The 14429-nt window shown below is 39.6% G+C and overlaps 1 long non-coding RNA gene across 1 annotated transcript; it reads right to left on the reverse strand.

The window, feature by feature from the left end:
• Positions 1–7088: 7088 nt before the first annotated feature.
• On the reverse strand, positions 7089–13976 carry LOC115286599. The gene is made up of 3 exons (XR_003906156.1): positions 13943–13976; positions 7438–7768; positions 7089–7167 (listed from the first exon to the last, which is right to left on the reverse strand). It is a non-coding gene; the product is annotated as an uncharacterized LOC115286599 (long non-coding RNA).
• Positions 13977–14429: the final 453 nt, after the last annotated feature.

The raw sequence follows: 14429 nt of genomic DNA on the forward strand, positions 1-14429 counted from the left end.
TCTTTTGCTGTCTCACTATAAATTATGGTTTCTTTTATTTATTCTTCTGAGAAAACACTGTTCTGGACATTTTTCACCTTTTACCTCTTCAGATATTGTCTCCATTATTCTCAGTACTTTTTCCTCTGGGACCTTAATTAGCTCTTCGTTAGATATTCCTGTTCTGTCTTCTGTAGCCCTTAACCCTATTTTGTATTTTTTAAATTTCTTTTCCTCTCCCTGCTGCATTCTGGGCAAGTTCTCCAGAGTTGCCTTCTGTTCCAGTTTCTTCAGCTTTATCTAATCTAATAATTGAATTTTTCATTTCAATACCTATATATTTCATTTAAAAGGTTCTATTTTGTTATTTTTCTGCCTAGTCGCTTCATAAAGATGTTCATTTATTTTTATAATCCTATTTTTTATTTATTTAAACATGCTGTACATAATTATTTTGTATTCTATATTTGTTAGTTCTGGTACCCAAAATCTTTGGAACCTAAATGTTTTATGTTCTGCTTAGTCTGTTTCCTCATGTATTTGTTGATGGATGATTGCAAGCTAATATCTGGTTGTTCTCTATCCACAGGCATCTTGGAAGTCTTCTCTCCAGAAGGATTTGTGTTTTCTTCTTCCCAGACTCCAGGGGGACACCACTCACCCAGGACCATCTCAAGCCCCTGCAGGATCCCAGGAGTATGTGGAACTCTGGCCAAGCACTTCCCTTTTGTTGTTGGCCCAAAGATTAGGGCTAATACAGAATCAATCACAAGGAAAATTTGCTTGCGGAAACTCACCATTTATGTTGTACACCTAAAAATAATGGTGTGTCAACTGTACTTCAATTAAAAAATGAGCAAACAAACAAGGATGCCTGGGTGGCTGAGTGGGCTAAGCATCCAACTTTGGCTCAGGTCATGATCTTGCAGTTCATGAGTTTGAGCCACACCTTGGGCTCTCTGCTGTCAGCACAGAGCCCCCTTCAGATACTGTCTCCCTCTCTCTCTCTCTGCCCTTCCCCCACTTGCACACTAGCATGCATGCTATCTCAAAAATAAGCGAACATTAAAAGCAAGCAAACAAAAACTCCACCATTTGAATTTGTTTATTGTTTATGTCCCCTTTCTCTGGCTAAGTTTTTGGTGAGAGAAGCAGAAAACTTTAAAGAATTTCTTCTTTTTTTTACTTTTTCCATTTTTTTAATATAATACAATTTTTTAAACATATGCAATTATTTTCCATCATTTACAATACAGTAGTTACAATGACACTCCAAACAGAAAAGCAAAGTAATAAATCAAAACCCCAACTTCTATTTCATGTAATTAGACTTATACAGAAATTAGAAGGTTACATAACAACTAGTTAATCACCTAATTTCACAGCTATCTGAAGTGGTGATCGTTATATAGCAGCTTATCTATGATACATTCAAGATACATGATACAATTTATTACTTGCCCATAAGCTACAACACAGCCTGCTTAATACCTTTCCTTAAATTCCACCTCTATACTACAGTATACTTGAGGTCCATGCAAAAAAGTAGCTACCTTTTATATAGGAAATGGATGATTCTTTGGTGTTGTAAAAGCAACTTCATTTAAACATAACCACCCCCACCACCAAAAAAAGAAGAGAGAAAAAAAAAGTAAAGAAAATAATAAGGGAAAAACCCAAGACAAACTTTGTAGGGGAAAAAAACCAGCATGTAATTTATGTCCCTGACAGAATGTATTAAATAAGCAAACACCCCCAACAAGCAAAACAAGTACTACAATGTAAAAATATTAAAAAAAAGAAAACCCTCTCACATGCATAAATGAAAGATTGCACACAAAGAACTCACATCTTTTCAGGTTCAATAGTAAATATTCTGCTACTATGTATTAAATACTGCATGGTTTGCCCAAGCTAAGAAAAGAATTTCTTTAATTTTTCATTAAATGCATTATCCAGCAATACATTAAAAATTATCATGTTTTGTCTCAGTTTGTGTTTTGTTGCATTTTAGTTAGTAGTTCTCCATACCATAGCTTACTCCACTATACAGATCTCTGAATGTGTTCAACTTGGCTTACGTTTTAACTCTGTAAAATAAAGACAGGCTAGGGTTTTTTCTTGTTGTTGTTCAATTTGCAAGTATGAGATAAATTTCTTGGATGTTGTACCTAAGTGGGCTGAGTCCAGGAGAGCTGGATTTTATCCTATCTGATACCTGTCCTTTGAAGACCTGACGGCTATCTGTGTACTGCATACCTTTCTCAAAAGCATGAATGGCAGTGACCTGAGATCCGTTAATGTCTGTTAAACCTAATAACGTGGTTTAAAATAGTAGCTATTTTTAACATCATGACTAGTCATTTTTCTGTTACAATCTATAGATATTCAGACCTAAACAATAAAATGATACACATTTTTTCTTCCCTGCCCTTCCCGCTATAATTTTTCTTTCCAATATCACCTTGATAAATCCATGTTGTAACTAGAAGGCAAGATCTTAGATATTCAGATAACAAAGAAATAAAACTGAGATTCTTTATAGATCAGATGAGGGTTTATGCAGAAAACCCAAAAGTCAGCCAGCAGAGAAATCAATAGTTAAGGACGGAATTTAGTAGAGGGCTGGTATAGAAGATGAATATTCAAAAAATGGGTTTTGAGGCACCTGAGTGGCTCCATCAGCTGAGCATCCAGCTTCGTCTCCAGGTCATGATCTCACAGTGAGAGCTGGAGCTCCGCATTAGAGCCTGGAGCCTGTTTAGGATTCTGTGTCTCCCTCTCCCTCTGCCCCTCTCCCTCTTGTGCTCTGTCTCAAAAATAAATAAGCATTAAAAAAAGGTTTTTTTATGGATTGCCTTTCTATATCACATTAATAATCAGAAAATGTAACTCTTTTTTTTCAAACAGTTTATTGTCAAATTGGTTTCCATATAACACCCAGTGCTCCTCCCCACAAGTGCCCTCCTCCATCACCACCACCTCCCTTTCCCTCCCCCTCCCCCTTCAACCCTCAGTTCGTTTTCAGTATTCAACAGTCTCTCAGGTTTTGCGTGTCCCTCTCTCTCCCCAAGTCTCTTTCCCTCTTCCCCTCCCCATGGTCCTCCATTAGCTTTCTCCTCTTCTTCTGTTAGACCTATAAGTGCAAACATATGGTATCTGTCCTTCTCTGCCTGACTTATTTTGCTTAGCATGACACCCTCGAGGGCCATCCACTTTCCTACAAATGGCCATATTTCATTCTTTCTCATTGCCATGTAGTACTCCATTGTGTATATATACCACATCTTCTTGATCCACTCATCAGGTGATGGACATTTCGGCTCTTTCCATGATTTGGCTATTGTTGACAATGCTGCTATGAACATTGGGGTACATGTGCCCCTATGCGTCAGCGCTTCTGTATCCCTTGGGTAGATTCCTGGCAGAGCTATTGCTGCGTCATAGGGGAGTTCTACTGATAGTTTTTTGAGGAACCTCCACACTGTTTTCCAGAGTGGCTGTACCAGCTTACTTTCCCACCAATAGTGTAGGAGGGTGCCCAAGAAAATGTAACTCTTAATGTACTGTTTATCATTATAAATGATAACATAAAGGTATTTTGGAATAAGCTTTACCAAATATGGGTTAGATATCTATTCAAAAAACCTTAAACTTTGATACATTGTTATTTTATTCTTTACATATGCATTTTAAAAACTCTTTAATGAAATAGTTCATAATACAAAAATATGGAAAACTATGTTTTGAAATTACTATAAAATTACCAGGGGTAAAAATCTTACTATATAAACATCAAAATATACAGGTAAGAAAATCTTATATGGAAATAGGCCTATCCATTAAAAAAATATGTTTGTGTAAATTGTATCTGTGTATACATAGAAAAAAGTCAATTATAATACTGATTCAGAGTATCCCCTTTATTTAACAAAATATGCCATTTATTATGCGACAGATACCATTTGGTAAGTACTTTTTATATACTAACTCATATAATCCTCATACTAACCCTCTAAGATATGAAACATGATTCTCATTTTACAGATGCCACCGAGGCACAGACAGATTAAGTCATTTCATAAGTCACGCAGTCAGTGGTAATTGAATTCAGATGTGAACCCGGGCAGTTCAATACTGGTCTGGGCTCTTCATGACTATAGTAAGCTAGGGTTTATGTGCTCATTTTCATTTTTTCTTTGTACTTTTTGAACTGTATGGGTTTTTTTAATTTTTAAAAAATCTATTTATTTTGAGAGAGAGAGAAGATGCAGGCACACACAGGGGAGGGGCAGAGAGAGTGGTTGGGAGAGAAAGCATCCCAAGGGGATCCCACACTGTCAGTGCAGAGCCCGACACAGGGCTCTATCCCATGAACCATGAGATCATGACCTGAGCCAACACCAAGAGTCAGATGTTTAACCAACTGAGCCACTGAGACAACCCATTTTGGAAAGCAAAGTAAGGTATTTTTGGCCTTTGTGTGGGATATGAAATTCACATAAATGTAACATAAGGGTAAGGATAAAGCCTTTAAAAAGACAACATACACACATTCTGTCTCCTATAATTTATGTTTTAGTATTAGGTTCTGCATATTTAGGTGCCTCAAATAATGCTGCTTCTGCAAGGGAAAACATATGCTGATGCTAGCTCTTAATCAACCCTCCCCTTTTTTTTTTTAATTCCACCCTGCTTCTTCCCAAGAAACAGCTGGAACAGGAACCTGGTTAAACTTCTCACCGTGCATATCTCCTTTCTTCCCTACTCACATCGGCAACCTTCCAGCAACACTGTCAGATTTTTTTCCAAAGTACAAGTAAATTGACTCCAACACCCAAATCTTCCATTAATCCCATCTTCTAAGATTCTCTCAATGCCAACTGGGGGCATTGGGAATTTCAAGTCCTAACTGAACAGCTCTTCAGAGCAGTCTGACAGCCCCAGAAGTTTGACCTTGAGCCAGTACCCGTGACAGAGATTGATGCCTCCTGTTTTTCTCATTTCATGGATTTAGTATGTTTTAATGAGTATCTACCATGCACCAAAGACTGAATCAGTCACCAAGAACATGGCGGCAAATGGTCACGATCCTTGTCCTCAGCAAACCAGAGAGGACTCAGTCCTCTGATTCGGACATCCTCAGCTCAGCTGCCTGGAGTCATACAGATGGCAAGAGAAGGACACTGGAGGAGGAGGAGAGGCTGGAGACAGAAGGTCAGCAGGCGGCTGTCATTATTCATCTTCAGCAAACTGTTTCCGTTAGAGGGTGATATTAGTGTTCGCATATCTCTACTTTTTCAAAGGAAGCCAAATACTCATAGTTTATAAGAAATATGTCCATCCTTAAGTGATGGCAATATTTTTTAATGATATTGTACAACTCAACGAAATACATCTTAGGGGTAGCTAGATCCTACAGGTCATGAATTTGTAACCTTTGGTCTACTTGGTTCTGTGGTGTCTCACCAAAGAACTTGATAGGTCTCCCTGGGTTCAAATGTAAATGATTACTCCCAAATAAGTTGTGTTAAACTCCCAGGATTTGGGGGCACCAGGCAGAGATTCCAGAGGTGACAGCTTTATGCTGTTACATCTTTCTCATATCAAAGTGTAATGTGCGTGCGCGCACACACACACACACACACACACACACACACATACACACACACATGAACCCTTCACTTGTTGAGAAGATCCTGTGTAATTCAGCAATCCCACTGGCCTTGACCTTTGATACCTTCCCTATTCATGCTTTGCCTTGCAGTCAAAGAAACTCATTTCCCTTCTCCTCTCAAAGCCTTGCATAAAACAATTTCTTACCTGGACTATTTCTTTTCCCCTGAACCTGGTTAATTCTTCCCCATAACTCGGATTCAGTTTGAATGTCCATTTTGTAAGAAAGCCTTTTCTGCTCCCCAGCTCCCTCAGCAGGACAGCATGGTGTCTCTGGGTCAGAGGGCAGTAGCAGCTTGGGGCCTTAGCTTATTAATGGCCAGCAGATGCTGGATGAGGTTTCATGGGGTATGCAAAGCCAGCAGGCTCTAAATGGCTAAAAATCTATTCATTTGGGTTATTTTTAAGCAACTGGATGTATAAAAACTTGAATTTGGCACCAGCAAGCTTTTGAGGTAACTGGTGCCTGCCTGGTGAAGAAATAACAGCCTAGAGCTCAATACACAGAGGCATCGTTGGCTCATTTATTTCACACAGGGCAGGGGTTTGTGGCTAAAGGGTTTGTACATGATAACCGGAGCAGTCACCTGGATATGGTCACACACACACAAAAATTAGACTCCAAGGCCAAAGACCATTTGGAAATTCAGCCACAGTGACAACTTCACAAAACAGTTACACCCCATCTAATCCAGACTCTTCCTTTTATAGCTATTCCAGACAAATATTTCGAGAATATTCTACCAAAAGCAGAGAGTTGCTGCAAAGACGAGGGACACACTTCTGTCTGATCCAGATGGTTGTTCCAAGTAGACCAGGAGGAGAGTGATGCTCTTCTTAGATCTGACAATGAAACAGACTAGAAAACTTCTATCTGAAGACTAGAGAGTGAAAGTGAAGAGAATCACAGAACACAGAGCCTCAGACTGCCTGAAAAACCAAAACCAACCATAACAGCTGAGTTTTCAGACTGATAAGGAAAATAAGGTAGAAATACATGAGAGATCAATTGAAAGGTGATGGATAGATGGATGGATAAATAGACAGACAGATAGATACACTCTCATACATACCAAGGACTTCTGTTTTCCTTTTGCTTTGGCCCAATTTTGTCCTTTGCCATCTCTGCCAGATCAGGATGCTATAACAAAACACCATTGGGGGGCACCTGGGTGGCTCAGTCGGTTGAGTGTCCAACTTCGGGCCAGGTGATGATCTCATGGTTCATGGATTCTGGCCCTGCACCAGGCTCTGTGCTGACAGCTAGCTCAAAGCCTGGAGCCTGCTTCCAATGCTGTGTGTCCCTCTCTCTCTGCCCCTCCCCTGCTCATAATCTGTCTCTCTCTGTCTCTCAAAAAAAAATGTTAAAAAGAGAGTTTAAAAAAAACCCCACCATTGAGTGCTGGGCATGAACAATGTATTTCTCACAGTTCTGGAGGTTGTGATGTCTGAGATCAGAGAGGTTGAGTTTTGGGAGCACACTCTTCCTGTTTTTAGATTACTGTCTTCCCGCTGTGTCCTCACATGATGGAGAGAGAGAGAGAGAGAGAGAGATTATTTTCTCCTGTTTCTTCTTATAAAAGCACTGATCTCATCATGTGGGCTTCACCCTCATGACCTAATTACCTCCAAAGGTCCTACCTTCAAATACTATCACACAGAGCATTAGGGCTTCAACATATGCATTTTGGCAGAAAGCAAATATTCAGTTTATAGCATTTACCAAATCTTAGCTTAAGACATGCACCTGCCACAATCCCTGAAAGAACAACAGGGACTCACCTGGAGGAAGTGACTGCAACTCAGAGCCCATAGGAGAAGTAGCTAATATCCACACGTTTCAAACATGCTCAGGGTGGGTTACCATCTCTCCTGGACCTTTGGTAATCTCTGTCTATTCTCTTTTTTTCCCTGAAGCTGTGGTTCTCAAAACATAATGTGAGCCAGGATCATGCAGGGAGATTGTTAGGTTTGTCACTCCCAAGGCTCATGGACTCCGAGGCGCAGGAGGTTTGAGAACCTAGCTTGAGAAGCACTGTCAAATCATAACTTGGTCGACACTTTACTGATTAGACTCAGGAGGCTGTTACAGGTTCATCTCTAAAGGAAAAGACTGTAGAACAGAAAAGCAAGGTAAGTCACAACTCAAGTACAGCTGTGAGAGCAAAATGTTGCACCAAACATAAAAGCTGTAAGGTAGGAGGTGCAGAGATCTGGTCTTTTGCTCTATGTCACCAGAGCGCAACTGGCTGAGCTCCACTCAGTAATAATCTGGGCTGCCGCGGGATGCTCATGAGTCATTGCTGAGCTGGAAGAGTCTAAAAGATCTCTTTCATGATGTGATAATAAGGATTAAAGGGCTAATTTTACTCATTCCCTCATAAGCCTTCCCTTCAAATGCTTTAAAATGAAGAGTGAGGAATAATCTAGTAAAGGATAAGTCAAAAGACCATGGCCACACTTTTCCCATATATCTTAACATATAATGCAAGTATTGATTGTTTCTTATTTTATTACACTCTCTATAAGGGGATATGGAGTAAGATCATTTTGATGGCAGTAATAGTAGTAATATGTGATTAATTACCAAATGATGTATTTCATTCATGAAGCTTAGTCATGCATTCACTCACTTCATTTCTTATAGACATCTGTATAAACAACGGGGAGGAAGGCACTTTTCATACAGGCAAGACACGGCTCAATTCATAGCAATAGTTCTTAACTCCTTTGTATTCGTCTGCTCTGAGCTAAGTCTTTAGATACCTATACTCAAAATACTGAAAGCTCCATTTTAAAACTGTAAATCTGACATTCCTCTAGTTCATGAAAAACAATGAGGAGATACAAACATTACACATGGTAATACCAAATGCTTGCTTTTTTTTTTTTTTTTTTTTTTTTTGGCCTAACATTCGTTTTTATTCAAATGGTGGCAGGGCACAAGAGAAACTAAACAAACACTTAGTAAATGTGCCAAGGCACCCATCAGATATGGGAAAAACAAGCCTGTGTTTGGAGTTGGTTAGCAAAGTCATAAGAGGAAAAATAAAAAGAAAGCAGTTCTCAAATCACTTAATGTTCATTTATAGATTTCACCACAAGTTTTCATTTAGTAGTTCAGTTCTAAGGTACAATTCACTACATAATGTGATATGAATTAGGCACAGATGACAGCCCAGAGAGTGGATTCCATTCTCTCATTATCAAACAAGTGCTATCTCCTGTGGGCAGTAAGTCATCAACTACAACATATCATTAACTTCATCATCTTAGCAAATCTGTTCTGGCTGATAGCTGAAAATTGGTTAAATGGGATGTTCTTTGACAGACAGCCTTGGGAGTGACAAGAAAATAATGGGTCTCTCTTTAGGCAAAAGAATAATTAGCAATAAGGAGTTGGCCAAGTTCAATTATTTAATGACTTGGCAACACAGCAAGTGACACATTAGAACAGAGAGGGTCTAGTTCAAGATTGATCTGAATCAAAATGAAAAAGCAAACCCAAGGAAAAGGACACCCACTTGCTATCTCTTCTTCCTCTTTAGTCCAACCTCAAGGCATTCATTAATCAAAACATCACCTTCTTTAGAGAGCAATCATGAAACATTTCTTTTGTTTAAAGAGGTAGGTCTTTAGGCAACATCTCAGGACTTGATACAGTTTGCAGATTTTATAGATTCCTGATCCCATAAATATTGTATCAATAAATTCTACCCTATAGATATACCAGATCTAGAGGCATCCTAACTAATCTGGAACAGTTAAAGAATTTGAGGTATGGGTTAACTGGTAAATAAACTGATTTTGCTTTACATATATTATATATCCCAGTTGGGAGTATTCATTCCACCAAGACATGCGCTAACTTATTGGAATATAAAACCACAGATACCTGATCACACGCCAACTAACTTTGGGCATCTAAAGTTAATTTTGAGCATCTAACTTTGTGTGCATGTAGATATGGTGACTCGATTTTCTACAGGAGAGAGAAACTGGCAAAAGAAACTGCTTTGAAGATTAAGATTGATGGAATGTATGCCAACTATTTGGGTTTTTAACATTTTTAACCTTTTAATTTTTTAACCTTTACCTATTTATGAGGGAGAGAGGGCACAGGCAGGGGAGGGGCAGAGAGAGGGGGACAGAGGATTTGAAGTGGGTTCCATCCTGACAGCAGAGAGCCCAACTGAGGCTCAAACTCATGAACCACAAGACCAGATATGAACCAAAGTCAGATGCTTAACTGACTGATACTTAACTGGCTGAGCCACCCAGGTGCCGTGGGCTTTTAACATTTTTAAAATTTGAGTATAGTTGACACACAACGTTACATGAGTTTCTGGTATACAACATAGTGATTCAGCAAGTCCACGTGTTATGCTGTGCTCACCACAGGGTAGCTCCCATCCGTCACCACACACTATCACAAAGCATTGATTACATTCCCTCTGTTATGACTGTCATTCCCATGGCTTATTCATTCCATAACCAGAAGTGTATGTCCCCCACTCCCTTTCACCCATTTTGCCCTGTGTCCCCCCTCCTCCCTCTGACAACCAATAGTTTGTTCTCTGTATTTATAGGTCTGATTCTTATGCCAATTATTTGAACTTTCTAGAAGAAAAGACCGTAGGCCATTTGTCCCTAAGTTTGATTCATTGTTAGAAGCACCTGGGGAGCTTCTTAAAAATAAATCCCCCAGCCCAGTGCTTCTCAGACTTCAATGTGCATAATAATTCCCAGGGTTTGGGTTGAACCATACACTTGGCATTTCTGACAAGCTCCAGGTGATGATGATGATGCTGGTCCATGGTTTGGGAATCATTACTGTAAGCACAGTTTTAAATTAAGTAATTTTCTGGGCACCTGTGTGGCTCAATCGGTTAAGTATCCGACTTCAGCTCAGGTCATGATCTCACGGTTTGTGGGTTCGAGCCCCATGTAGGGCTCTGTGCTGACAGCTAGCTCAGAGCCTGGAACCTGTCTTCAGATTTTGTGTCTCCCTCTCTCTCTCTGACCCTCCCCTGCTCACGTTGTCTCTCTCCATCTCTCTCTCAGAAAAAAAAAAAAACATTTAATAAAAAAAGAAGAATCTGGAATACTGGTTTGGATACCTACAGGGTGGTAAAAACTAGAAACACAAGACAAGCTTGGGGGAGGGAAAGGGAAAAACCAGGCCCAACTCAGCTGTCTGTCCCAACTTTGTACGCACAATAAACTTGGCATCTGACATCTCAATAACTCAAGGTTTCAGATTTATAGATGTTCATGTTCCCATCCCAAGAATACCTTGCTTTATTCATCAAAATCTGGCAGCAGATTAACTGAGCTATGAACTAGAAGCAAAAGCAGAGGATAAATTGCTAAATTGTGAAAAGCATTCAGTTGATCTAATATGCTCTTCAGTGCAGCTCTGTTGAGAAAAATGTCTCACTGTTGGCTCATCTCTCTCCTTGTTTTTGAGACAGAATATCATGCCCATTGCATATGTGTGCCATATGTGCACAGGTCAATATAATCCAGCAGAAATTTTAGATAAGGCAACAATTTTACATGTTTCCTCCTGACTTCTATAGTGGTTTTGGTCTACCTTCCTACACAAGAATATATTGGAATCCATCATGTCCCATCATAAGCTACACATTCTTTTCCACTCTATTTTAGATGGCCTCTTCCAAGTGGTGGTGAGAATTAGAATTAATTTAATTCAACTCAACTCAACAAGTAATTAAAAGTCTACTACATGACAGCAATGTGCTAGATATTCCTGAAGCAGAAAAAAAAGAAAAACACTGTTTTCTATGACAATCACACAGTCAAAGATATGAAGTCATAGATGTGAAAAGACAAGCTCACATGAGAATCACCAGACATAAACCAGTGTCCACCTTTCTGAACCATGGATGTAAGGATGGGATGTCCCAACATGAGGGCCAGAGGGGGGCTGCGGCTGCATGAATTTGGAAATGAGAGCAATGCTGAGGAAGAGAACCCCACCAGTGTGCACTGACCCTAGTCAGATGTGCTGTTGTCTGACTTGGAAGGTTCCCTTTCCCTAGTTATAAGGGGAGGTAACTCTGTGCCTGAAAAGATTGGATTCTGGGACTAACTTTGACTCCCTGTACAGACACCCTTTTAAACCTTGTCTGTGGCCTTGTATGGGGATGAGGCTTTGACAAGCCCTCAGACATTGTGAACCTATATTCATGTTCTCATCTACAATATTTAGGAAATCATGATATATGCTCCATGAACTGTGATTTTAGATGTTCAGATCACAGGCCAATAACTTAAGAAAGACAATTGCTGGAACACAATAATAAAATCAGCTTTGAACTTGGCAAACATGGGCAGGTAACTTGGGACACCAGGTGGAGATGTCCACTGAGCAGTAGGAAGTCTGTGTCAGGAGCAAAGTCTTAACTGGAAGTACTCATTTGGGAATTACTAACTTAGTTGAAGGCTTTGACATGAATGAGAAGTGAAGAGAATCCTGGTGGAATCCTAGGGGTCACCCACATGGGGGGGACAGAGGAAATAAGGGGAACCCCATGAAAAAGAGTAGAAAGTAAGAAGTAGCAATTAAAATGTGGGGAAATGAAATCTTTCGGCACTTGGGTGGTTCAGTCGGTTAAACATCCGACTTTGACTCAGGTTATGATCTCACACTTTATGAGTTCAAGCATTGCATTGGGTGAGCTCTCTGCTGTTAGCCCAAAGCCCACTTCAAATCCTCTGTCCCTCTCTCTGTCCGCCCCTCCTCACCAGCTCTTTCTCTCTCAAAAATAAATAAACTTCTTTTGAAAATGTGGGAAAACCATAAGAGACTTCCATTCTGGAAATGTGGTGGAGTAGATCACCATAAACACTTTCTACTATAAAACATGTGGATAAGCTGTATAATACATAACAAAAATATTTCTAATGCATAGTCGAGTTTCTAAGAAAACTCCAAATATGCAAATGAAGAGGAAGATGAAACCAGGGGAAGTGAACTTATTTTGTGAAGATATTTTCTGGATCTGAGGGACAAGCAGTGTGGATAGTAGCTCCATGGAGACTGGGGGTGGCAGCTATTGCGATAATGCAGTCAGAAGATGATGGTGGCTTAGACAAGACCAGTAGCAGTAAAACGGTGAGAAGTGGCTGGATTCTGGATGTTTGTTGAAGGTGGAACTATGGGACTCACAGGTAACCTGGTGTGAAAAGTGAGGAAAAAGAGTTCAGGAATGACACCAAAGTGGTCATGCTGATCAACCAAAGTTATGGCTGCCATCAACTGAAATGGCAATAGCTGTGGGAGACATACACTTGGAAGAAAAGGAATCAGAAGGTTGGCTTTTAACATAGTGCACTTGAGATACTCATTACACCCCCAAGGAGATAGGTCTAGCATGCAAGCAAATAGAAGAGTCTACAGCTCAGGGAGGAGTCTGGACAAGAGATACAAATGGAGGCTTCATCAGTATGTGGATGACATTTAACTCCATGAGACTGGATGAGCTCATGCAGGTAATTAGTTTAGATAGAGAAGAGCAAGCAAGTATAAGGGGTGAGCCCTAGACACAAATCTATATATTTGTAACTGTCAATAAGTAACTCTCCATGGTGATACTCTCAGTGCCTAGAATATTAAGGACTTTGTAAGTAAGTACTCAATAAATATTTAGCGAATGAATAAGTGGAATAAATGAACAGATCAATGAATATTGGGTTTCTGCATACATTTATATTTGAATAAAATGCTTTGATTTATTTCTTTTAGAGTAGAAAAACCACTGTACTTAAGACTGTATATTAAGGGAAACTAGTTATTTGAAATTTAATAAAATTTTACTTATATATTTATTAGAACTAATTAGAACTGCAAATATGTTGCAAAGAAAAATAATAGCCATGAGAATAGAGGACCAGATCAAAATAAGGAATGAGTAATTACCAAATATCACAGAGTTCAAAAGGACTGGAAAATGTTCCCTGGTTAAATAACTGGGAGGTCACTGATGATGTCAGAAAGAAATGCTTCCAGTTAAATAAATGAGAGTCCCTAGGATTTAACTAAAATTGGGAGAATCGTGGCTATAAGTGGAAAGAGAAAGATTGGTGGATGGCTAGATCTGGAAGATAAAGATCATGTCTCTGTGCTGATGGAAATGAATTCAGAGAGAAGAGGCTGATGCCAAAGGAGAGGGAGTCATTGATACAATTACTAGCTGTTGATGAGGGAGGGGCAGAGCCAGGTTTAATTTGCTTTATCTCAGAAAAGGAAAGAGTAACTTACACAAGCAAGTTCAGGAACATTTCTTCAAAGAGATGATCAGGAACTTAGGGAATATTTTCTCTAGGAGGAAGGAGGAGTGTGACACAAGTGAGAAGGAGGGAATAGAAGAGGAGATTTGAAAAGAATAGTTAATTTTTTAAAGATTTTTTTCTTTTTAAGTAATCTCTACACCAGATGAGGGGCTCCATTGAACTCACAACCCTGAGACTGAGTCACATACTCCACTGATTGAGCTAGCCGGGTGCCCCAAGACTGGTGAATATTTTGAACAGATTACAGAAGGAATTGTCTAGGAACTCCCCTGAGGGCTGCTATGCTATGACCAGAGACAATGACATCATAATGGCAGCAATTTGCAGAAATTTTGATTTTCCTTATAAATCCTTAGCAACATGGATGGAGGAGCAGAGAAGACAAGTGTTTGGATTTGTCCTCAGGGCTGGAGGTTACACAAAGGATAGTAGAAGCTTACAGGGTTAACAGAGTA

The sequence above is a fragment of the Suricata suricatta genome, chromosome 3 (assembly GCF_006229205.1).
Source record: "Suricata suricatta isolate VVHF042 chromosome 3, meerkat_22Aug2017_6uvM2_HiC, whole genome shotgun sequence".
Taxonomy (NCBI): domain Eukaryota; kingdom Metazoa; phylum Chordata; class Mammalia; order Carnivora; family Herpestidae; genus Suricata; species Suricata suricatta.